Source organism: Pinus tabuliformis, chromosome 9 (genome assembly GCF_031772625.1).
Source record: "Pinus tabuliformis cultivar Carrire ecotype Pingquan chromosome 9, CPIR1, whole genome shotgun sequence".
In the NCBI taxonomy this organism is placed as follows: domain Eukaryota; kingdom Viridiplantae; phylum Streptophyta; class Pinopsida; order Pinales; family Pinaceae; genus Pinus; species Pinus tabuliformis.
This window is the reverse complement of record NC_142307.1, coordinates 1,554,136,491-1,554,164,317: the sequence shown is the minus strand read 5'-3', so window position 1 is coordinate 1,554,164,317 and position 27,827 is coordinate 1,554,136,491. Positions and strand designations below refer to the sequence as shown.

Here is a 27,827-nt window from a genome sequence, read left to right as displayed (position 1 = left end):
TCAAAAATGATTCATCTTGACTCTGTAAACGATCCTACACATTTAAACTCAATAACTCGTCATAACTGTGCAAAAAGGGGCATTTTCCCTCCCAAAAAGGTTCAAAACATAAAAACTAATATTTTTTAAGCTCCAAAAAACTTACAAAAGTGGGCAAAAAGTAATTTTTTTTACCATTTACATTTTCACCAGTGCAGAGCAGAGAGGGGTTTTTACTGTCAAACTTCTAGGACTGATTCCGAGCCAACTGATGGACGAAATCGCACAATGTTTCTTCCAGGTAGAAGATCTCTCCATAACTTAGCTTTTTTTTTATCTATTTAGTTTTCCATTTTAAGATTTCATTTTATTTTTGGGGACAAAAACTTGTTCAAAAATGCGCCCTCAGCCGTGCGTGGGTTTTTTCAATCGAGCCTGCGCAGGCCGATAAAATTTTCCACACGGAAATTCACGGCCTGTGCGGAATTCTGCGAGAAAAATCCACGCAGCTGCGCCGAATTCTGTGAGAAAAATCCATGCAGCTGTGCCCTGTCCACAAAAGGGCGACCGCGCAGGCATCGTGGGCTAATTCTTAAACAAGTTTTGAGCCACAAAAAATATGCGATGAGTTTTAAAAATGTTTATAATTGCTTTAAAATGGTAATTTTAGGTCAATTGATTGCTCGAAACTGGAGTCAAAGGAAAAAGAGCATGAAGCCAATGATTTGGAAGCTTTGGCAGATCCGACCACCTTGCAGGCTCTCAGGATTTGTGGCCTCCTGAAATATTGGCTTATCCTTGGGATGAAAGCTCAGGTAGATTTGATGATGTGGTTGGTAAGGACCTGGAATATCCAGGGATAGTGTTTTGTGATTGTTGATCATCACCTCATCATTGACATTGATGATATCTATTGCCTGACTGGGTTATCTCATCGGGGAGCCGACCTTTCATTATTCAGATCAAGGGCAGGCGGAGATACTACTAATGGATACCTACAACACTTTTGTAAGGGTGCACCACCCAAAGATGGAAGAATTGACATTCAATCCATCGAACTTTTACCCTTGAGGACCATTGCTTTCACGGTTTGCAAACTGTGTGGCAATGCTACCCTTCATATAGCCACACGAGCACATATGTAGACGGTCGTGGAAAGCTGGGAATCCATGGTATACAACTGGTGCGAGGCGGTGGTGGTGAACATGAAGGGCCAATTGACTAGGTGCAAGAACGGAAAACTGATGAATTTCGGTTATGGTGTCATTCTTGTTGCTTTTGCCCTAGAGAGGGTTCATATTCTCTGGCCATAACAGATTTTGGTAGATGAGGGGGGTTTGAGGGATCCACACATGATGAGGTGGGTTGCATTGATGACACGCCATGGAGGTGATGGTCCCGTAGTGAGGTATACGACATAGTTTTTTGACTGATTGGGCTAGAAGATTGTTCTGATCGAGGACTTTCCATATGTTGGGATGGATTACAGAGGTGATCCCGATATCCCACTTCCTGCCGGAACTCAATGGGGTGATCTAGGTAAGAATTTCTCATTTCGACATATTTTCAAATTTCAAATTTTTATGTGTTTTTTTGTCTTTAAAGGCTGATTATCCGAAATGCATGTGCAAATGTGGGTCCAACCTGACCAACCGGGCTGAGACAATACGATAGACGAGGTGAGCAACCTATAGTAGTTGCGGCAACAAACCTAGACGCAGAGGACATCCTGATAGAGTTGGAGCATAACCTTGAGGGGTTGACTTCCAACATCCTAGAGACTGGGACTAAGGACATTCCACACGCCTATTAGAGACATGTAGTTGGGGTTCCAGGGCCTCTTAGACGTTTGTTACGTCGAGTTGCTCATGCTATCGTTTGTTATCGTGAGCATCATCATGCCTAGCTATTCTAGTTTCTAGGAACATTTTTTACTTTTTGGTGTTAGCATATTTGGAAAATAAAAGGCCATGAGGCCCTGTGTCCTCGGATGACAGATTTTGTAGACACACCCAAACTCTATTTTAATGGAAAATCTAATACTACCTATGTTTATCTTGACCAAAGTATGAATGAATATTGTTTTTAATTTACAAATTTTACAAATATTTATTTAACACATGATTCGCCAATGCATCTGTTAATGTGTTTAAATATCTCGAAATGTGTTGATATTCAATGTAATAAAATTGCCTTTCCAAGAGATGGACTCGTAAAAATACTCTTAACATGGTTGGACTCCTTACTGTATAGACACCATTTAAATGTAATACCACGAGCTACGAATCTAACCTAATGATCAAATGTTGGATACCAAATGTGATGGCATCAGCTAATAGCTCAATGACAATGCTATATTCTGCTATGTTGTTCGTTGTCTAACCGAGACATATTCCATGAATAGAGACTAGCTCATCATAACCCAGGTTGCGGAAGATAAATTTTGAGTACTACGACTAGTGCCATCAGCAAATCCAATGTAAGTCTGAGAAAACGTCAACATCTGCAAATTAAGTGTAAAAACGAGATAAGCGAGAGAAGTAGTAGAAAATGTGAAAACACTAATTATCACACATTCCTAAAAAATGGTAAATAATGTACAAATCTTCATCAAAATTTTATGCAAAATATTTCTTTAGGCAAAGACCATTTATGGGCTTTCCCAAAGGAACACCATCGTAATCAACCAGCTCATAGGCACCTTTAGCTACATGTTTTATGATGTAAGGGCCATGCCACATTGGCTCAAATTTCCCTGTACCTAACTTGTCATGAGCTTGATCATAAACCAAGACTAGGTCACCTTCTGAATATGTATGAGGGTTAACGTTTTGATCATATTGGGCTTTGACACATTTCTGATGAGCTTCGATAGCCAATACAACATTACGATGATTTTCATCTAAATGAGCTAAATTTACAAAGCGTTCTTCGTCCGCAGAGGTAGTAGGTAATAATTTGATAGCTAGCTTAAGGGATGGAATGTCACATTTAATAGGTAATATTGCTTCTAAACCATAAACAAGTTGGAAAGGAGTAAAATCGGTCGATGTTTTTACAGTAGTAAGGTAAGACCACAGTGATGAAAAGAGCATAGAATGCCAGTTTCCTTTATGCATACCAATTATCCGTTTAATCATATTGGTTAAAAAATTATTGACAGCTTCAACCTAACCATTAGCTTGTGGATAATACAAAGTAGAGCTATCATGGCAAAGGCCGAGTTGTGTGGATAGTTCGACCATCATAAAGTTATGAAAATGACTACCATGGTTTGTAACAATAGCTTGTGGGACACCGAATCGAGCAATCACATGATTGAAAATGAAAATGGTTGTAGTTTCATTGTCATCTCTATATGTAGGCATTGCCTTGACCCATTTTGTAAAGTAATCGACTGCAAGGATAATGTATCCATGCCCCCCGGCCAAGTGAGGGTTACATGTGACAAAGTCGATGCCCCATTTGGCAAAAGGATCGACAACAATGATAGGGTGAAGAGGAGTTGGAGGTGCTCGCATTTTGTGATCATAGATTTGGAAATTATGGCATTTGTGGACTGTAGTGATGCAGTCTTTAAACATTGATGACAAAAAATAACCAGCACGTAATATCTTTTGGGTAGTAGCATACCCAGACATGTGACCACCACATGCTCTAGAGTGGCAGTCATTTAAAGTTTTTTCGGCTTCTTGAAAAGTTAAACAACGTCAGAATACAGAATCGACACCACGACAGTAAAGAGTGTCACCAACAATATTGTATTGTTGGGATTGGTATCGAATTCACCAACAATCAGTTTTGGATAACTCAAGCCTAAAATTTTGTGTTTGGAGATATACAATGATGTCTCCATACCACGGATCTAACTTACTAATAAGAAAGAGAGATTCATCAACAAAAGAATCTTCTACTACAATTTCTATATCAGTATGGGGAAAGTCACATAATAGTTCGGTGAAAATCAAGGATTTCTTTGATTTGGACTTTTCAAATTCCAAATCAAACTCTTGTAAAATAACTATCCACTTCGAGTATTTTCCCCTTAGCAATTGTTTCGTGAGAATGTACATCATAGGGTTGCAATCTAAAATGACAATTGTTTTTCGAAGAAGTATATAGTGATGGAATCGTTGAACAGCTTGCACAGCTGCCAAGGCTAGCTTCTCCACATGTGTGTATTTAATCTCAGTTTTAGTGAGACTCCTACTCAAATAGTAAATCACATGTTCACTACTAGAATCATCCTCTTGGACTAACACCATGCCAATGGTGGCATCAGATGCAACTAAGTACATAAAGTAGTCTCGATGATAATCGGGTGGATGCAGTATCAATGCATTGTCAATGCATGCTTTAATGCATCGAAATATTTATCAGCAAGATCATTCTAGAAAAATGGAATACCCTTTCTCAATAGTTGAGTAAAACCCTGGGTTAGTTCAGCATAATTGTGGATGAATCTACGTAAAAATTTTGCCTTCCCTTGCAAACTTTGGAGTTGAGTAAGGCTAGAAGGAGCAGGCAAATTTAGAATTGCCTCTACCTTGAGGCGGTCGACACGAATGCCTTCTTTCGAAATGATGAAACCTAGAATCTGACTTGATTGTACACAAAAAAACACATTTGTGTGGATTCAAGCGAATATTGTAATGCCTGCACCTAATTAAAATTGCTTTTAAGTGCAATGGGTGATCTCGTCGTTTCATTAAATGAGCCAGTAGGTCATCTAAATAAGGTTGAACAATATGCTTGATATCGTGGAACGCATAAGACATTTCTCGCTAAAATGTTACTCCAAAATCGGAGTTTGAAATAGGCAAAAGCTCCCCATGGGCATATAAATGTGGTTTTGTATTGATCATCAGGGAGTATGTTTATCTGATTGTAGCTAGAAAATCTATCCATGAAGGAAAAAATTTCATCCCGGGCACAACCATCGACAATTTGGTCGATATACGGAGTTAGATAATTGTCCTTAGTACAAGCTTTATTGATATCTCGGTAATCAACACACACTCGAATAGTTCCTTGCTTTTTATTAACAGTCACAATATTTGATACCCAATCGGTTGAAGGAACATGGTAGATGAATCCTGCTTTCAACAATTTCTCAACCTCAGTTTTGTAGTGGCAACTTTTCGCAGGTGTATAGACGTAATCTTTGTCTAACTGGCTTATCATTTGGATAATTTTTTATTTCATGTACAACAATTCTAGGGTCAATCCCTGACATCTCTTCATAGGACTAGGCAAAAATGTCGTGAAATTCCTGAAATAGGGCTTTGTAAGTTGAAATATCTTCTAATAAACAAGAAGCTCCTATATGAATATTTTCAGTTATTCTGGGTTTCACTGAGATATCTATAGGTATCATTGCCGATATGTTCCCTAAATTCTGTTCAGAACTGGAAGAAAGGGTAGACATGGGACATTGAGGATCACTAAGGGTCTCAGATGAAAACAATGATGAGAAATTATTCCCAATTTTGTCAAAGGATGGCAAGAAAGTTGAACGATGATGAGTATCGTTCCATGGCATTTCGTCCATGGTGATAACTTCCATAATCCCTTCATCAGTTAAAAAATCTATGTTAAAAGGATGAGGCATAAAGATTGGTTCCAAATGCGACAAATGAGAATATTCGTCAATAATCGTATTCATTCGATCATTACCAGATGTTTATAGGTTGAAAAAAGACTGAATTGCCTCATAGGCTAACTCAAAAGGGCTATGAGTCATTTCATCGTCGTATAAGACATTTCTTATTCTGAAGGTGCTTTACACGGATCTCCCGATTCGAAAGTAATCGATGTAATCATGTTAATCTGTGCTTCATTATGAAGAAAATTGGGTGGAGGGAATGCGAATGTTCCCATAAAAGATGAGTCTTTGAGTAGGCCAACACCAATTTCTTCATATGGATTGGTTGATTTTCCAACAAATGGGATATTACCAGTGGAATTAGTGATCAGGTGCTCAAATTTATGCTCAAAAATCAAAGTGTCAGAATCTTGTTAGACTCAGCTTTAGATCGAAGAGCTCGTCATTTTGAATCCAACGGTGCTAACGACACTCAAATCCGAGATCGTATGAAAAAGTTAGAGCAAGTCAAAGTTCAAATTTGACTTGCCTACATCGCAGGATTGGATGACGTGGCAAAGGTCCCATCGAATGAGGAGGCGCCAAGTGGCAGGTTGTCATTGGCCCTCGTATATCGCATATCACATATCGCAGGTGGATTGTGTTAAGAATCGTCCCTCAGGCAGTGCCGATTACGATTTGTGAAATCGCATATCGCAATCGTAGGAAAGGAGGAGTTATAGAATCGGCCCCTTACACAGTCAGGGTTGCGATGCAATATATCGCAAGCGCATGTCGCACCCAGTACCAATCGATATATATATATATATATATATATATATATATATGATACAGGGATTATCCGTTGATAGTGAAATGCGATGAGTTTCCATAGCGATAAGACCTCATACGCGATATTTTATATGTCGCAGTTTGATGTCCTGTCAGGTCCACGATATCACTATCAAAACATTTCCACCGTGTTAACAAGACCTTCAGCCACCAAACCTTGTCGATTGCGATTTGTGATACAACCAACATGTTATGGCCCGCGACGCGGCCAAATTCTCGCTCAATTAGCAGATTTTGGAGCGAATTTATGGGATTATGTCGTTTTTGGAGCAATTTGTGGAACAAATAGTGGGAGAACTAGGAGAAGTCATAACTTATTCAGTTCTTATCCAAATTGGATGCAAAAATAGGCTAGATAGCCATTTTTTAGCATTTTGAACTCATTGAGATAGGTTTCATAGACATTTGAGCATTATAAACACACTTTTGTTGTAATTTTGAGCATAATAGAGAGGCCCAAGCATTGGAAGTTGAACCAAGGAGGGGTGAACTCCTCATCAAATCTCTGTGTTGTGTGTTTTATTTTAATGTTCTTTGTTGTTATTTTGTTTTTGTTCAACATATGTTTTATGTTGAATTGTTTATAACATTTACATAAGAAACTCTCATGGAAATCAATTAATTAAGCAAACGTGGTGAATCCTTAAGCACTTGATAAGCAAATGATAAGCATCTTGGGTTTTTATTCTGAATGGGGAATTAGCACAACATTACTAATCTGCTCCATTTCAGATCAATTAGGGTTTGAGGTATAGTAGGACAATTGGTCTACTTTCACAATTCTTCCTTTGTGAAGAAACATAATCATCCTAAAATATTACGAGACTACTACTGCCATGACATAAGTCCAGCTTCGACCAAGCAAAAGGTTATAGTCAAGTTGAGCATCAACAACCTCAATGTCTATTGCAACCTTTTTTCCCTCCAATTCGATTGGTAAATCATTTAAAAGTCCACATGGATGAAAACCTCTTCTATCGAAGGCCTTCAAAGTCGTGGGAGATTGATTGATTGTTGGAGAACCCAAGGTTTTCCAATAGGCAATGGACATAATACATGCCAAAGCTCCTTTGTCAATCACTATTCGAAAAATCATTGAGTTTTGCTGTGAACTGGTACCTGAAAAACTAGTTGGTGCGGGAGACGCGGGACATGATTTTTGAAAACTATCAAATTGGAGTCTTGAGGATCTACAACTCTTATGGTTGATAATAATAATTTCCTTTTGTGTTGGACGAGTTTGCAACACTTCAAGGGAAGACATGGCCAAAGGTGACATAGCGAGATCTTCGACGATGTTATAATTTTGGGCAACCCTTGCATGAGTATTAAAGGTTGACTTATGAAGCATACCCTTAGGAGGCAGACGAATTATCATATCAGGGTTTGGTTTTTAAACATTTAACGGTTTAGAAGAAGGACGAGTAGACACAGAAGTTTGACCAGGTGAACTGGAGTCATCTACATCTTCAACAAGACTCTTTGATGTGTACTCTTTGGATCTTGTTGCTACCATAACTCTAGAAGACATCATCATGATATCTGTCGATGCAGATGAGGAGGATTGGTCATGAGAAAGAATTTTACTGTCTTGTGGAGGAAAAGGATCCTTCAAAACAACGGGTGTGGGTGAACTTTTAATGAATTTGGAAACTCTTGCCTGATGAGGGCACTCCTTAGTGCAATGATCTTCCTCACAAATTAAGCAAGAATATCAAGGTTTCCTCTTTTTGTCAGACGGTTCGTTCTTGTTTGATTTCTCCTTAGAATGGTTGTCTTGCTTAGTTTTTCCTTTTCCCTTTTTCTTATTTCCAGATTGCTTACCCTTACTAGTAGATGACTCTATTGCGTTAATTTCCAAAGTAATTTCGAGAGAAGGATCTTCGTCAAGTGAATCAGATAGAGCCGACACCTAAACTTTCCTAGAATTTTTCTTTATGTTCCTAGATTTATGGCTCAGATAACCAATCATGCCATCTGTGGAATGTGATCCTGGAAGAGGTGGATTATCGGGGTAAATATAGGATCTTTTCATACAAAGTACTGGACTGAGTATAAACAAGATCAAGGTATTGAGCACGGGCCATTACCTGCTCTTCAGCTGCAACACACCCTTTGGCAACTAGGCGGCGTCTTCATCTCCATTCGTGAATGTGATCTGAGATATGGGTTGACGTTGACTACTTCAAAGAAGTTAAAAGTTCAGTTCCATTATCATACCAAATTGGCAACTGAAAATGGGTCAAAAAGGCTGTAGCAAGGGCATTAAATGAGTTAAAGGAATCACGTGGCAATTCTAGATACTATTTGGCTGCCAAACCAGTTAAGGTTCGTTGAAAAAGTCGTAATCTAATAGAATCGTCGTTTAATGAGTTGGACACGCACCAAGGATGATAGGTCATGACATGGTTGGACGGATCTTCACCTGACTTACCTTCGAACTTATGAATATCATTGGGAAACTTAGTAGGAATAGCCAACCAAAAGGGTAAATAAAGAAGTGGATCGTTAGTTAATCGAGAGAAGCCATGCAAATCCAAAGTTGCAATGAAGGGAAAACTGGCGATTAGGGTCCTGCGATGGATATTGATAACCCTGAGGGGCGAGTCCTATACTGGGGGGAGGATATCCAGGATATCATGGGATATCATGAACAATTGGAATCTGCATACCTGTTGGGTATCCAGGATGACCCATATCGTATTGCAGTTGAATAGGTTGTTGAAATGTATGACCTGGGTATGGTTGATTCTAAAAGGGGAGACTCTGACCCATTTGACCTTGAACGAACTGTCCTGGAAAGGGTTTGCTTTGCAAGGGTTGACCTTGGAGAAATTGAGTTTGAAAAGGTGCACCTTGAACAAAATGACTATGGGGTAAACCTTGGAAAGGTATTCCTTGAATCGGTACTTGCATGTATGAGACGCTAGGCTATACAACAAGTGTTTGAGGTGCTGATGTAATCATAGGAATAGATTGAAAACTGGATGCCTGAGATAAAGATTGAACAAGGGGTTGCATAGTAACCTGTGACGTAAGTGGGACAATTACTTGCAATAATCCTGGAATGGGCGTTTGAGGCGAACCCAAACCTAGTTTATGAACAGTCGTTGGCATGACAGACTGCACCAAGGTTTGTTGAGTACTTGGGACAGGCTGCTGAAGCGGTTGTTGGGCAGGTGTCGATGGGTTAGCCTGGATGATTTGTTGGACTTGTAAAGGAATACCTTGAAAATGCATTTGCTGCATAGGTTGTCTAAGAGATTGGCTAGGTTGATACAAAGGCACTTGGGAAGCAACAAGAATTTACTATTGAGAAGGGTTCCATATTGTATTCAATCCAGGGTAAGGCATTCCAACGGTGGGTTGAGGGATAATGTGTTGACCAAAACTGGTTTGTGGCATTTGAGCATAATTAAAGTAATTTCTGGCGGGGGGTTTCTCTCCAGCTGCAAGGTAAGGTCCACCAAAAGGTTGTCCTCCGGGTGGAGGATATGATGGTTGCCCCCCAGGCAGATATTAACGACCTATTGGATTAGCTTGTGGGTTACCAACATTAGCTGAAATCATATTAATGTATTGTTGAGATGTCAAACCTTGATTGGTAGGGTTAATTAGACCAGTTGACATGTTTGAAAACGAGTTCGAGGAAGAAGCTCTTGCGAGAGAGTGATATCCAAGTGTTAGAAAACCACCATACAATGTTGACTCCGGGGAAGTAGAAAACATGGATGTATTTGATGCAGTACTTCTAGGAATCATTATGGACCAGTCAAAACCTGGTACGGTAGAGTAAGGAGTTGTGTATCGTGGAATCCCTTGTTCTAAGAAGTTCAAGGGTGTAAACTACCAAGGGTCAGGGTGAATAGATCGAAACAAAAGTTCTGAGATATCTACAGGTTCAGTGGTAGAAACTATAGTTCTTCCTCTTCATCCAAAACAAGTTCTTCAATGGGAATGAGACCAGGAGGGAGACTATCAGTAATAATGAGTTTCACATGCGGTGAAAGTGGAGGATCTAGAATATGTGTTGTAGCAGATGTATGAATTTCAGGCTCAGAAATGTTAGGCTCAGGTTCGTAAATATCTGGTTAAGAAACAGGGTTTCTATCCAAAAATTCTCCAGTATCTGATTCAGTTTGAACAAATTTAGTAATTTGTAAATCAGTTGCTACTGAGTGTGATGTATTCCGAGTTTAATCAAATTCAACTTTTGTTACTTCAAGGCCTAAAATAGTAGATGTTATTGGTTGATTAACTTCAATTCCTCTTACATCAGAATCTATAATAGTAGAAGTTTTAGTTTCTGTTGCAGTTTCAAATTCAAGTGATTTAGATTTTTATACTTCAATATTTTCTAACTTACTTGGTGTATACTCAGGGGGATCCTCGGGTATCCTACGTGATTGTCTTGGTAGTTTTGCCACAATGATCAATTACACAATATCTAAATTACACCTAAAGTCTCTAAAAAGTAAAAAACAACATAGAAAGTAACACGCGATAAAAATCTAGGAGTTCAAACTATATAAACTTACTCTTCACAGAGATCAATAATTACTAGTTGGTGATGAAATCCAACATCGCAGAGATCAAGTTGAAAAGTTTTATAGAAATGAGTGTTTGGAACCTATCACCCTGACAACCTCCTTAATGAAACAATCTGGTGCAAGTAACTCTGCTATAAACCATCTCGAGCAACAATTACCCTCCAAAAAGTCCAAGTGAGTCTAGCCAACGTCTGTTCCAGGTACAATAGGACCTTCCCTCTGTCGTCACCTTAGGTAGAGCCCTAAGATTATAGTCACTAAGTTCACCAAATACAACAATTTTACTTGGGGGGACAGTCACAAATTGGACGTACACGCAAGGGCAGAGTAACAAGCTCAATCCCCTTGAAGGCTCCTCCACATGATCAATTGGAGGTTTGCTTTCAAGTGACCCCAAGTACCTTTCGGTGCCGTAGTAATACATGCAAATCACTGTATCTAGGCCAATGAAGTGGGTATGATCACTTCACTAGATTCGACACGATCTCTTCACCAGAATAGGAGCAAAACTATTTGTCATCTCGACATCAGGGGGAGGGGTCACAATGGGTGTTGGAGAGACTTCCTGTTCTGGAGTAGGAGTGGGACTAGAATCCGCAAGTAAAGGAGATGTGGACTAATTACGAGCGACCACTAATTCGTGAAGCACTTGAAGTGTATCGCGAAAATCTTCGAGACGGGGACAGTGATGGGAATAGTGGCCATAGTTATCACACAAAGTGCATGGGTGGTTTGTGCGCAACGATCAAATCTTCTTAGTTGACTCAGGTAAGGTGACACGGACCTCATGAATGTTAGAATTAGGGAAGGTATCAGAGACCACATCCTTAACATGAGGGAGTTCAGGACAGTTATTGGTGGCGTGACTGACAACATCACACAAAGCGCAAGGAGGAAGGGGCTTTGTCGGCTTAGGAGGAGCTGGAGTCACTGGGGAAGCCTTGTCTTGGGTTCCCTTCTTTCGGGCTCTGCTCCCCTCGCCAAATGCTTTCGCAATGGGAGTAGGCTCTTGTTGAGGTTGCTGTGGAACTGAAGCAAAGGCAGGGGTAGGAACAACTGGTTGGATCGAGGTCAAAGTGGTCTAAGGTTTCAATTGATTAGGTGGAGTGTTTGCGGGGGTGATCGATGTACCAGATTTGGATCCCTGAGGTAATATTGGGTAATCTCAACTTAGCCATGACAAGTGTAGAATATACTCCAGGTGGTGGGAATAAGAATGGCATCTGACCAAACGGATAATGGCCTGGAGGAACTGCTCCACAATGGTTAAGGCCTGGGGGAACGCTTTCGGGCGGAAATGGATTAGGAGAGACATTAGGAGAAGGAAGTGATCCTTGAGGAGTGGTACCGACAGGCGAGGTTGAGTAAGGCACAACAGGTTGTGGAGGTGCAGACTATTGTGAAGGCATAGCGGGCTGCGATGCTTAGAGCATGCAAACACTCGATGAGCTAGGCTCAAAAGGAGTAGCCAGTGGGCCATAGTACGCACCAAACAAAGAGGAATCTTTATAGACTCCTGGAGAAATGGACGAGACAGTCTTATTGTCAACAATAGAGAAAATGTTAGACTGAGGTGAAGTCTGGGCTTTTGGATCATAGTACGCCAACTAATCAATTGTGACGATCTTTCCATTGTGGGGAAAGCACATCTTACGGTGAACCGTAGATGCGACAACTGACATAACATAAGTATAACTACAACCCAAAAGGATGTTATAGTCTATAAGGGAGCATCAATGACTTCGATGTCAATACATACGGCCTTGATAGCAACTGTGACTGGGCGGTTGCGGTATAAGCAAAGGGGTTGCAAAGGATGACCATCCCATGCACACAGAGTGATGGTGGACGGGGATAGGTCAGGGGAACCAAGTTGCTTCCAAACACTGGCGGCCATCACACAGGTGGATGCGCCTTCGTTAATGATACATTGTTGAACAATGGCGTTTCTAATGGAGACTGGAATTTGAAATGCAACAGATGAAGGTAAGGGAGGATTTTCCGACTTGTCAACATGAAAGACAATCATCTGATCATCTTGAGGGTCCATGATGCACAAAGAATATTGTAGAGCTTTTCGTTGTGAAGGACACGTCTGGAGGACTTCCAGTGTTAACATGGCAGTAGGAGACTGCGCCAAATCATCTACTATGCTATATGTATGGGCGGCTTTGGTAGAAGCAACATTTCGACGTAACAAACCTTTGGGGATCTTGGGAATAACCTCGACCTTAGGCAGAGGGATCTGTAAGGTACCGTTGGGTGACAATAGAGGCTCAGTGGACACTTTGGGTTGGGACTCAGTCGTTGACTTAGCAAATGGCTTGTCATATTGGCGCGATCGAGTTTGAAGGTTGACTTGCTTGATATTTACCTCATTAGAATTCATCATAAGAATCTGATAATCATGGTGACCAAATGGTGGAGCTGGTTGAGTTGCTTGACCTTGTGTAGGTTGGGTAGTTATGTATCCTTAGTGAGGAAAAGGATTGGTAAGCACGGTCGGTTGAGATGAAGCAGGGGGAGGGGGAGGAGGAGGAGGAGGAGCGGTGGGCTGCAATCCTCGAGACGTTGCTTGAGCTTCCCATACTTGCCGCATCTAAAGTAAAAGGGGACATTCATGGGTATAATGACCATAAACTTTGCAACAAGCACAAGGTTTGTTCGTATGAAGAGCCTTGTTCTTCTTGGGTTGACCGCCCTATTGTTGGGTTGCGGGATTAGGTTGAGTACCCTAAGGGGCATTGGGTGGAGGACCCTGGTTGCCTTGATTACCTTGGGACTGCGAGTTCCTATTACCCTTCCCCTTGTTCTTTTTTCTTCGGGTTAGGGGGATTGGGCCCACTCTGCTAAGCATACAGTTGTCCTTAAGGAGGAGGTGGTTGCTGCAGCGGAGGGGGAGTAGGCATGGGGCACTGGTGTCGAAGCAGTTGGAGTGCTAGGGTGTGCATACTAATAATAAGGAGATAGGGCAACATTAGTATAAGCATGGGGAGCAATAACTGGCCCTGACATCTGTTGATGCAGATGGGGATACGCATACGCCGTGCTGGGAACTGAATAAGGATTGCCCTGAGGAGGATTGGGAGAGGGATAATTGTTCATGGAATTGGTCCCTCTCTGTGATTTACCATAACTTATCTGAGGTGGAGCATATGATTGAGGGTGTGAAAGGGTTCCAACTATGCTATCCGTGGCATGAGATGCTCTCGGTGCATTAGCAGCACTAGGCTGAGGCAGATCGGGGATGACAGTGTAAACATAACCCGACTAGGTGTAAATCAGGTCAAATTTTAGAGCTATTTGGAGTGTCTCTTCCTCAGAATGGGGAAAGTGTGACGTGACATCTTTGGCAATGGGGGCCAACAACGATCTAAGAAACCAATCCATATGGACTCGATCTTTGAAGTTAGGAGCTCTACAGATATTCCTCCTACACCATTCCTGAACATTGTCGGAAAGGTGAGTGGCAGAAGTTTGACGAAAAGAAGTCAAGAGTTCGGTACCGGTATCATAACGGAGAGGTAACTGGAAATATGAAAGAAAGGGTGTGCCAAGAGTTGCTAAATTGGAATGGGTTGCTTTGGGCTGGTCGACATACCACTTAGCAGCAACTCCAGTGAGCGTGCATTGGAACAAACGAAGACGAATGGAGTCTTCGGTAATGGAATTGGATGAACACCACATATGGAAGGAGCGAACATGATTAGTTGGATCTTCTCCAGGATTACCTTCAAACTTGGGGATGTCTGAAGGGAGTTTAGTAGGCATTGCTGGCCATGTGGGATCGTGGAGAAGAGGATCATTGATAAGCTGGCTAAAATCTGGGAGACTTAAACTAGCCATAAAAGGAAGTAAGGGAGAAGGAGTGACCACACCGATGGGGGTTCCGCTAGTGGGGGTACCCTGGTTAGCACCTGGGTTACCACCCTGGGGTCCCACACCCACATTGGTGCTTGACATGGTGGCAATATGGGGTTGAGAAGACGCGAAATCAGAGGATGAACTAGATGAATCAACAGAATCAAAATCAGAATGATGACTCGATGGAGGATTGGGATGATGAACTCTAACTCGATGGGGAGGAGTAATATGTCCTAACAGGAACTGAGGGTGAAGACATCAAATTTAACATGACAAACACATTGGAGGTGCAATGGTGTCTAAACTAAAGGGCGATGATAGGAATAAAAGAGCAACAAACAACAAGCAAACACCTAATGCAGTGGTGCCAAGTGTAAACTAACTTATTTAATGATGTTACTTGTTAAAATTGGAAACTAGGGCCAAATTCCATGTGGGTCATCTTATTCATGGCTGATAATATTTTTATTAGACTCCTCTCATCGAGAGGTGTAGGATTGATCTAAAGATCATCCGATTCCGATAAGTATTCATGAAGATATGAATTTATTTTGACTATGGAATTATTATCAAGCCGACCTACAACTCATGTAGGCTTAGAAGCCCAACAGTCGCATCTATTCAAACATCATCAGTTGTGTATAAATACAAGACTTTTCCTCATTTGCACTCACTCATCTCATCACATCTCTCTCTCTCTCTTGCGCAAAAAAGAGGCTCTTCTCTACTGCGCAGAAAAGAGACTCTCTCTCACACATGTGGAAGGAAGCTGCTGAACTTGAAGCTACAACTACAGATCCAAACTTGGACCAGCGTTGGCCATCAAACCTCCTCTTTTGAACTGCGTTGTAGGTCCATCTGGACCTCCTTTGAAGGCCACATTTTTTGGTGGTGGAATCAAGTCGATCCGAGGGTCGGTTTGCGAGAAGACTGCCCTAGTTTTGATGATGAAGCTGCTAATGCTGATGCTGCTGATCTAGGGTTTGCTATTGCTGATATAAATCAGATTTATTGTACTATTTCTCTCTGCTGAATTATTGAAGATAAAAGAAGATTTGATCAAAGGGTTTCCCCACACATTGTGGGGTTTGTCCTTGGCTAGCCGCCACATCTTGTGTCTCTTGTCTTGGCTTGTTTTCTGTTGATCGTTTAATGTTCTATCTGCACTTTATTTATGCACATGTGATTGCTAATCTATGAATAATAATAAGAAAGAAAAAAATTGCTCTAAGCATAAAACATACCATAACTTAACATGGTATCAGAGCCGAGGTGAAGACAAAGCCCGAGCAAGAGCAATCACCAAAGAGAAGATTGGCAAGGCTATCCTAAAAGAACTATGGGGTCCTCATCACTCTTTCTTGCCGGTGACAAGCTCTGTGAGAACGCTGACTATCATGGATGGAAGATGTCTATCGATATAACCCTAGAAGATCAAGGAGTGTTGGAACATGTGAGAGGCAATATTGTTGAGCCTCCATCAAATGCATTCGCTGCTGCTAGGAACAAATGGAAAACCGGAGAAGTCAAAGCAAAGAAGATCATCTGAGATCTATTGACAAGCGGTTGGTGGCCTACATCTCCGACCTGAACACTTCCAAGGAAATCTATGATAGACTGGTGAGTTTATTTAAAGCTAATGATGCAAATCAAGTTTTGTTTCTTAGAAATAAGCTAAAGGAAATTAAGAAGGGTAAAGATGAGAGTATGAAAGCATACTTCTTAAGAATCACCGAGATCAGGGACGATCTCCTATCTATTGGGGAGACTATTACTGATAGGGAAATGCTTACGACTCTTGGAGGATTACCATCTGAATGGTACGTGTTCAGGACTACTCTTCTGAACAATAATGTAATTCCTGGTTTCGAGGAATTAATGGCTAGATGCATCCAAGAATAAACAAGGGTAGAAGAGCAAGAAATGCCCATGCCTAAAGGTCCTCCTGCTGCCTTTTCTTCTCATGCTAAGAAAAGAAATAATTCCGGGACTAAATAAAAAAGAAAGGCTGGACCTAATGGTGGAAGAAAAGGATGATGTTACATTTGCGATAAAGCAGGTCACTATGCAAGAGAGTGCCCTGATAGAAAAGACTCACACAGGGACGATGATCAAAATCCCTCTGATGGCAATCAAAGGAATGGAAAATTCAATAGCAAAGGTAAAAGGAGCGCTAGAAACCAAGGAAGAGGACAACCATTCAAGAAGGCTAGAAATTCCAGGTATGAATCCAACATTGTTGAAAATAAGTAGGATGAATATTATCTACCAGCTGCTCTATCTACCTCTGCTCCTTTGGACTCAATGGGAATTTGGCTCATTGATAGTGGTGCCTCAAGGCACTTCACTAGTTACAAAGAAGTTCTCCATAATCTGATAGAGAAAGAAACTAACTTCGAAATTGTCCTTGGAGATAATATGAAATATCCGGTGAAAGGTGTAGGCAATGTCTCTCTCAAATTGAATCTAGGTAATACGATTCACTTACAAGATGTATTATATGTACCTGACCTCAAAAAGAACCTGGTGTCCATCTTGGCAATGGAAGACAAAGGCTACAAGCTAACCTTCAGCGATGGCAAGTTACGTATATGGAAAAATAATGTTAAAGATGCCTTTACTCTTGGGTTTCGTGTTGACTCATTATATCAGGTCGGTGGAGGTCTGCTAGGTGTCATGTCTTATGACACATCTCTTCAGTCCGAACTTTGGCATCGGAGGTTTTCCCACCTTCATTATAAAGCTCTACCTAATGTAAGACAAATGGTGACAGGGATGCCTGAATTCCGAGTAGAGAAAGAAGGTGTATGTACAGGATGTGCCGAAGGAAAGCTCAAAAGGGGACCATTCCCCTCAAGCCAAAGCAAGACCTCCGATATATTACAGTTGGTTCACTCAGGCATATCTGAGGCTGGCATTAAGAGGGAGACTCCTACACCACATACTCATGAACAAAATGGTGTGGCGGAAAGGAAGAACCGTACGATTGTGGAAGCTGTCCGTTCCATGCTCCATGATCAAAGACTTCCGAAGTTTCTATGGGTAGATGATGTAACAATGCCTGATGTGGAGGAACCCATGGATCCTATTTATCCACCTGAGCCTTCCTCTTCTAGGAAGAGGCCTTCATGGCTTAGGGGCTACTTGATGATGCTGAAGGACATGTTGCACCCCGAGGAACCTTCCGTGAAAGTAAGAAACCTAACAGGTATCAGGGATACCTGACTATCATGAGCACGATCATACAAAATGAGCCTTCATCATTCTCAGATGTTGTCAAGCATCAAGTATGGAAGGATGCTATGACCGAAGAATATGAGTCTATTATGAAGAATGATGTTTGGGAAGTAGTTCCCAGACCCCAGGACAAGACAGTTGTCACTTCAAAATGGCTTTACAAGATAAAGCATGCAGCAGATGGAAGTACGGAAAAGTATAAGGTTCGTTTTGTTGCTCATGACTTCTCCCAGAAGGAAGGTATAGAATATGATGAGATATTTGCACCTGTTGCCAGATATACGACCATCTGCTCGATCATAGCCCTTGCGGCTTCACAAGGATGGAACCTGCATCAGATGGATGTCAAGACTGCTTTCTTGCATGGTTCGATCGAAGAAGAGGTCTACGTGGAGCAACTCGAAGGATTTGAGATTTATGATCGAAAATCTCATGTATGCAGGTTGAAGAAAACTTTCTATGCGCTGAAGTAAGCACCTCAAGCATGGTATGAGAGGATCGATAGCTACTTGATGAAGTTGGGATTCACTAGGAGTGAAGTCGATCCTAACCTTTATTTTAAGGTTGAAGATGACAAACCTCTCATATTGGTGCTGTATGTGGATGACCTCTTCCTAATAGGCGCAAACCCTCTTATTCACAAATGTAAGAGGGAGTTGGCTTCTGAATTTGAAATGAAGGATCTAGGACTGATGCATTATTTCCTAGGACTTGAAGTATGGCAGAAGCCAGGGAAAATTTTCTTATCTCAAGGAAAATATGTGGTGAAGATATTGGAAAGATTTGGTACGGTAGACTATAAGCCTGTAACTACCCCGACGGAACTTGACTTCAAGAAGTTAAGCGGTAGTGCTGCTGGACTTGTTTTATGAAATGCCACCGAGTATCGGCAACTTGTCGGAGCATTAATGTTCTTAGTGAACTCCCGTCCAGACACATGCTTTGCAGTCAACACATTGAGTCAACATATGGTTGAACCTCACCACATACATTAGATTAGTGCTAAGAATCCGTTGAGATATCTTCGTGGCACAATCACTTATGGGTTAAGATACATTGCCGGAGATGTGAGACTACTTGGATATACTGATGCTGATTGGGCGGCAATGTGGAGGATCGTAAGAGCACTTCTGGGTGTTGTTTCTCCTTGGGGTCTGCTTCAATATCCTGGATGAGAAGGACGTAGAAGTCGATGGCTTTGAGCACCGCCGACGCAGAATATATGCTGCTAGCATGGCCTCCTGTGAGGTAGTCTGGTTGCAAAAGCTCTTCAGTGAGTTGTTTGGATTTACATTAGATACCACCGTGATCCTATGTGACAACCAGAGTGGGATTCGTTTGTCAGAGAATCCCGTATTTCATGATCGCTCCAAGCATATCAATATCAGGTATCACTATATTCAAGATATGGTGTAGCGGGGAGCTATAAGGCTCCAACATATCGGTATAGATGAATAGGTCGATGACATTCTGACAAAGCCCCTAGGGAAAGTCAAATTCCTGACTTTCCAAGAATAACTTGGTGTTGTTCAAAGACTCTCCGATGAGGGTGTTGTATGATGCATTGAGCTTTGGGAGCTCCGCCGGGGGCGGGGGGGTGCGGGGTACTTCTTGGAGCGACATATGACCACAGGGTGACTCACTATTCCCTGGTGGTGTACATGTACACCTTGTGACGACTATGTAGCAGGATGATTGGTTCTCTTGTGAGGTCTGGATGATTTGTTCTCCATAACGATTATGTAGCAGGATGATTAGTTCTCTTGTGAGGCCTAGATGATGTGTTCTCCATGGCGATTATGTAGCAGGATGATTAGTTCTCCTGTGAGGACGGGATTGATTAAGTTCTCCTGTCAAGGCATCCTACCCATGCAGTCAGGGACTCATGGGAAGTACCTCTCATCTGATCAATGAGCAGGGAAATGAAGTTAGGGACCATAGTAGTACCGATGGACGCATCGATGTATCAACCGTACTCCCTACGCTAGGATGATCTTCATTGATTTGGGATCAATGATATTGGTCTGGGACCAGTGGTAGGAGTTGTACCCACTATGACGCTGACTTCGGGTCAGTTGAGACTGGTCTGGGACCAGTGGTACATACTCTGAGACTGACCTCGGGTCAGTGTAGGACTGGTCTGGGACCAGTGAGAGTGGTACATACTATGACGCTGACTTCGGGTCGGTTGAGACTGGTCTGGGACCAGTGGTACACTCTGAGACTGCGATACTGGTCTGGGACCAGTGGTAGGAGTGGTACATACTATGATGTTGATTTCGGGTTGGTTGAGACTAGTCTGGGACCAGTGGTACGCACTCTGAGACTGACTTTGAGTCAGTGGAGGATGATACTGGTCTGGGACCGGTGGTAGGAGTTGTACTCACTATGACGCTGACTTCGGGATGGTTGACACTGGCTTGGGACCAATGGTACATACTCTGAGACTGACTCTGAGTAAGTATGATACATCCTCGATCATTTCTTCTTCTTGATAATTCGGACAAAAGCATAGCAGAACAGAACAAAGCAGAGCAGAGCAGATAAGAACAAGTCAGAACAGAACAAAGCAGACAGAACAGAGCAGAGCAGACAGGATAGAGCGGAGCAGAGCAGGGGTTAAGCTGTACAGGGCAATGCATTTGATGGATGAATAGTAGCGACTGACAGACAAATTGTAGATGGAGTTCTCCTTAGTTGAGAGGGAGTGTTAAAATGGGCAACTAGGGCCAAACTCCATGTGGGTCATCTTATTCATGGCTGATAATATTTTTATTAGACTCCTCTCGTCGAGAGGTGTAGGATTGATCTAAAGCTCATCCAATTCCTATAAGTATTCATGAAGATATGAATTTATTTTGATTATGGAATTATTATCAAGCTGACCTACAACTCATGTAGGCTTAGAAGCCCAACAGTGGCATATATTCAAACATCATCAGTTGTGTATAAATACAGGAGGACTTTTCCTCATTTGCACTCACTCATCTCATCACATCTCTTTCTCTCCTGTGCAGAAAAGAGGCTCTTCTCTACTGCGCAGAAAAGAGACTCTCTCTCACACATGTGGAAGGAAACTGCTGAACCTGAAGTTGCAACTGCAGATCCAAACTTTGACTAGCGTTGACCATCAAACCTCCTCTTTTGAACTGCGTTGTAGGTCCATCTGGACCTCCTCTGAAGGCCACATTTTTTGGTGGTGGAATCAAGCCGATTCGATGGTCGGTTTGCGAGATATCGACTGCCCTAGTTTTGATGATGAAGCGCTAATGCTGATGCTACTGATCTAGGGTTTGCTATTGCTGATATAAATCAGATTTATTGTACTATTTCTCTCTGCTGAATTATTGAAGATAAAAGAAGATTTGATCAAAGGGTTTCCCCACACATTGTGGGGTTTGTCCTTGGCTAGTCGCCACATCTTGTGTCTCTTGTCTTGGCTTGTTTTCTGTTGATCGTTTAATGTTCTATCTGCACTTTACTTATGCACATGTGATTGCTAATATGTGAATAATAATAAGAAAGAAAAAAAATTGCGCTAAGCATAAAACATACCATAACTTAACATTACTCTAATACAAGAAAACACATCCTATCAAAGAAAAAGGCCTCTAGCCTATTGGTGATATAAATCTTCAAACAATCCTAGATCTACTATTTCAGATGGCCTTCCAAAGAACTTCTTACTTGATGGAATCTGATCCCCGCAAGCAGAGCTGTCCAGAGAAAGGTGGGGTAGAGGACCAACTGCTTCCCACAACTAGTCCTATAAGGTGTTTTCCTAAGATTGGTCACTATGGTTACCTTTGTCCCACGGGGGTGGTCGAGTCTTGAGCTTCTTGGTAGTCAGCCACCGCACAAAATTCCCTGCCACGAGTTGGGTAGCCCCGAGGAGAACTGCTCGCACGATGACCTAGCCTAACCCCCTCTGAATCAGGTTTCTGACGCACTCCGACTTTGACCGTGGGATGGTGAAGGATTTTAAGCTCCCTAATATGTCAACTTTTATGTCTCAATGAAAGTGACCGATGGGTGTTATTGGAAGCCTATCCCATTGACCCTATACCTACATTACAAAGATTGTTTGGCACTAATGCCAAAGTGGGCTTAATCTATGTTTGTTGATTTATTAAGGTGTAGTGTTTCAAGTCTTGGCTTGGCAGTGTTAACCAAACTCACGTTCGCTTAAGGTGTGAGTGTGTGAAAATGATGTGTCAAGTGGATGAGTTAATTAAGCATGTTTCAAGATGCCATATGCTGCTGGAACACTGTAAATAAATCTGAAAATGATAGAAAAATAAACAGCCAATCAAGCACACAACACCCCACCTACAAGGTCTACTAAGCAGCTAAGCAAGAGAAGGCAAACAAGTAACTCAAAGACACAAAAAGAGGCCAAATAGATCTAATGTTAAGGGACTGGGATCTAAAGGCTCTAATATGTTGTAAATGATGTAGACAAACAACAATAATCAGTGGTGAAAATTGTTGCAAAGGACAGGTGTGAAGCTCTAAGACCCAGGATGCTCAAGGGGATCATAAGGGGGAATAGACAAACCCAAACTCTAAAGGGAGAAAAGGTAAAATAAGGGAGTCTCAGTCGGTAGATCTCGCACAAATTTTGCCGTCTCGTGCTTGGTTGGTACTTGTGACATGCAGAAAAGACCAGAAACCGAACATAATCCGAAATTTGACAAAATAGGGTTTAATACTATAGATAGAAATTGAGAGGCTAAAAATAGTTGAAGAAAACCTTGAAATTTTCTGAAACTTCGGTCACCCAAGAATGCTGTTATTACACCTTCGGAGTCGCCATTTGTTAGTGTGGAAATTCTTGGAAGGTGTACCAAAAATACTTCAGTTAAGTCACTAGGTGACAAGTGACCCTCACAACAAGTTGATGGTCGATGTCGTCTTAGATCTGAAACACAAATAGAAAACCCAATTGGAAAGACTATTTTAAATGAATAAATCTTTTATTGATAACACCTGGTGAAGCATATCTACAGATTGGTCTGTATGTCCCCCTCCATGGGATGGGTCTTTTGATATCCTTGATGCTTTAGAAACTGATTCTTTCTCAATATGTGAAAAACCCAAACAAAAGTGAAGAACTCAAAATGGGAGCTCAAGAAAAATGACGATAATGTTGACGATGATTATGATCATGGTGAGGAATGAATGAAAAACCCCTCCTTTATATAGCAAAGTATAGAGTTAACCTCAAAATTGGAAAATAATAAAATATTATTAACCAAATTCAGATCTAACTACTTAGATTACTATATTTATTAGAGAGGGAAAAAATATTTAAAATGGTTAAATACCCTTATGTAGAAATAATTAACAAATAAAATGATTTATCAATTATTTTGCGAGAAATAAGAAAGGTGTGAAATCAAAATAATTATTAAATAGTGATTTAATAATTATTCTAATAATAGAAATAAGGAAATTTAAATAAATAATGAATTATTTTAATTTTCCCAAGGGATTTAGTCAAATGCGACACACTGACAAGGAATAATTGTTTAAATATTGATTTAATAATTATTCCTAGAGAAAATTAAATAAATAATGATTTATCTAATTATTTTCATGGGCTTTTTTTTATTTAAATAAGAAAATAATTTAATAAAAATGGTACTAAATTGTTTTCCACAGTGAAAGTGATTTTACTATGATAAAATTAAATTCACGTGGTGTATTTCGATCCACTTAGTGAGAAATGGCTAGGTGATCATTTTTTGGTGATAACACCTTTAGCAGCTCAATGACAATTTCCAATAATTTTCAGTAGTAATCACATTAACTTAATCACATTGACAGTAAATGCAGATAGAACATAAAAACATATGCAGAAAACAAGCTAAGGAAAGAGGACACCAGATTTGGCAGATGCCAGGGGAAAACCCTTTAATCAAACCGTCTTATTATTATTCAATAGTTTAGCAGAGAGAGAGAGTACAAAATCAAATTCACCTGCCCAATACACTATCAAATCAACCCTGTAAAATTCTGCAGTCAATTTCAGCCCTAACCAGAAAGTCAACGCTGGTCAAAACAGCAGCAACACTTTACGAACGCAGCTCGGTCCTCCTTGGTCAAACTCGGCCTGAAGAGGAGGTTAAACGCTGCCCAAAACAGCTCAGTCAAACCCAGTCAAAGGAGAGAAATCCGCTGTGATTTTCTGCGGTCAAAACTAATGGCAGAAGTGTCCTCAGACACATAATTTTATTAATTAGAAAAACAATTACATAATATGATTTTGCAAGAGTTTACACCCGCACAACACAAACACTCTTGCAATGAGCTATTTATAAGCTCCATGTCCTAACTACCTCTAATTATGGATCACTTATTAAATAACAAGTGTCCATTTACAATAAATGCTATAAAAACCAACTAGCTAACAAATCTCCTGAAATAGAGCCTAAGATACGACACATTTGGAGAGTCATATCTAGTTATAACAATATGCTAATTTTAAAAGTCTCCATTAAATAATTAAACATTCTAGAATAATAATTATTAATTTAATATCTTAAATTAATAATTATTTTATTCTAATTTTATAACCTATGATAAAATTGTATTTTTGGATCATCTAACATTCCCCTTATGATCCAAAGATACATTACAACAGATACCAAGTTCATCCCTGAACTTAGTAAATTTTATTCTGCCAAGCGGTTTCGTGAAAATGTCAGAGATCTGTTCTTCGGAAGGACAATAAACTAGTTTGAGGACATCTTTGGCAATGAGAGATCTGATATGATGATACTTGGTGTCCACATGCTTTGTCTTTAAATGAAAAACTGGGTTCTTGGCAAGTTTGATGGCTGACTGGCTGTCAATGAATAATGATGTAGCTTCTGCCTGAGAAATGCCCAAGTCCTGCAAAATTCTGCGCAACCAAACAATTTCACATGCTGCTTCCCATGCTGAAATGTACTCTGCTTCTGCTGAAGAAGTGGCCACTGTAGCTTGTTTCTTACAACTCCAAGATACTGCTGCTGACCCCATATTCATTAAATATGTTATGCTCTTAACCTGCAAAATGATACCCAAATACAGAATATGCGAAGAAAAGATACCCAGAACACAGAATAGCAATGATTTTATTATTCAGAGAGTAATGTTCACTTGCCTCTTCGAGGGGGCAACCTCCAATAGAGCAGAGCTCGACTACAAAATAAGACACGACGCTCCTCGCAGGGAGTCTCTATCCTTTATATATGACTCATACATGCAATACCACGGGCCAATACCGTGGGTTTTATTAATACCATCTATCTAATACTACGACCCATTTGCAACTAACTGTGGTCCCGTCATTAATTGCGGGTTAACCATTTACAAATATTAATATGGGCTTTATTGACTCTTGACTATGACGTGATCCCATGACATAAATAAGGGGGTTAGGGTGGGACCCTAACAAAATAACCTGATGTTGATGCTCGATCATCAATACTCCCAGCAAAGTCGGCATCAGAATATCCACCAAGTACAAAATTTTTAGTCTTTGTGTAAAGAAGACCAAAATCTTTTGTTCCTTGGATATATCGAAGAACTCTTTTGGCTGCATTCCAGTGGCTGTCTCGTGGTTCCTGCATAAAACGTGAAAGAATACTGACTGCATAAGATAGATCAGGACGAGTATTTGTCAAATAAATCAAGCTGCCAATCAACTGTCTGTAAGTTGTACTGTCCACCTTTCCCCCCCTTCAAAGTTTGAAAGTTTCAAGTTTTGCTCCATGGGGGTAAGAACGGGCTTGCAATCTTGCATGCCAAATCGCTGAAGAACCTCTGCTGCATACTTACTCTGAGAAATGAAAATATGATGTGGACGTTGGAAGACTTCAACTCCAAGATAGTAGTGAAGTAATCCCAAATCTGTCATCTTAAAACCTGCTTCTAACTCCTTTTTCACCTGTGCAATATGATCATCATGGTTGCCAGTAATGATCAAATTATCTACATGCATAACAAGAATTACCAGATATTTTCCCTGTTGTCGCACATACAAAGTATCATCAGATTCACTTCGTTGAAAACCAACTTTCTTAAGGTAGTCATCCATCTTTGCATACCAAGCTCGAGGAGCTTGTTTTAATCCATATAAAGCTTTAATCAATTTGCAGACTTTATGTTCTTGTCCTTCAATTTCAAAACCTGGTGGTTGGGTCATATACACTTCCTCCTGTAAATCCCCGTTGAGAAAAGCACTTTTCACATCCATTTGATGAACTTTCCATCCTTTTTGAGCGGCCAATGCAAGTGTTAATCGGATGGTGTTCCATTTAGCTGTAGGAGCAAAAGTTTCCTCATAATCAATGCCTTCCTGTTGCGCAAAACCTTTTGTGACAAGTCGTGCTTTATACTTTTCAAGTTCTCCCTTTTGATTATACTTAATTCTGTAAACCCATTTGCATCCTATGGGTTTAACGTTTGCTGGACAATCAGCAAGTTTCCAAGTGTTGTTATCAATTACTGCCTGATATTCTTCAACCATAGCTTGTTGCCATTCTTTAAGTTTTACTGCTTCTTTGTATGTGGAAGGTTCAGTGAAATCATTTACTATCAAGGCAAAATTGCCTTCACTTCTATGTGCCCTTCTGATGCCTGTTTTATTTTGTTCATCAGGCTTTACATCTTTCAAAAGTTGAACTGCCCATTTCGGAAGTTGGTGCTCACTTGTTTGCGCTTTTGTAAAGTCTCCATCATTGTAAAGAGGATTAATATAAATTGATGTTTGTCGTTCAGTTGAAGAATGTGGAGAATCACTGTCAGAAGAACTGCTGCTGCTTGGAGATGCGGATGAACTGCTAGAAGACCCAGATGATGTTGTTGATGTAGATGGATTGGATGACTCATCTTCAGAGGAAGGAAAATCAAGTTCATACCAATTTGGTGAAGTTGGTTGACTTTGCATTTTTCCATTTCTTTTACTTCCCTTATTTTATAACTTGTGAAGAAGATTTTCAATTTCTTCAGCACTCTTATTCTCAGTTTCATCAAAAATGACATCCCTGCTCACAATGAATTTTCCATTGGTCAAAAGACGATACCCTTTCTTCTCATCAGAATAGCCAATCATTATGCATTTTAAACTTCTTGAGTCAAGCTTAGTTCGTTTTTCTTTCGGAACTAAGGCATAACATACTGATCCAAAAACTCTAAGATGTTTAACTCGAGGTTTGAAACCAAACCAAGCTTCATAAGGTGTGATCCCATCTAAAGAAGCAGTCGGAGATCTATTTCTTAAGTAGACAGCTGTATGTATTGCTTCTGCCCAATATGTTGGACTTAACCTCTTGAAAGTTAACATGGATCTCGCCATTCCTAACAAAGTGCGATTCATTCTTTCGACTACTCCATTTTGTTGTGGAGTGTAAACATTAGTAAGATGTCGTCTTATGCCATTTTCACTACAATAAGTTTTGAATTCATTTGAAGTGAATTCTCCCCCATTATCTGTCCTGAGAGTACCTATCTTTTCTTTGACTTCATTTTCAACAAGTTGGCGAAAAATTTTAAACTTATCAAATGCTTCTGACTTGTTCTTCAAAAAGTAAACCCAAGTCATTCTGCTGAAATCATCAATGAATAGTAAGAAATATTTGCATCCACCAAAGGAAGTTTGTAGTGGTCCACAAACATCACTGTGAACTAGTTGTAGCCGCCTGTTTGCACGCCATGAACTTGTTGGAAAACTTTCTCGATTTTGTTTGCCATAAATGCAAGCTTCACATTTT

At 40.6% G+C, this 27,827-nt stretch overlaps 1 pseudogene; it reads left to right on the top strand.

Annotated features, from left to right (window-relative positions):
* LOC149154539 (acetolactate synthase 3, chloroplastic-like) overlaps window positions 1-27,827 on the top strand; it is a 63,092-nt pseudogene that overhangs the window by 19,646 nt on the left and 15,619 nt on the right.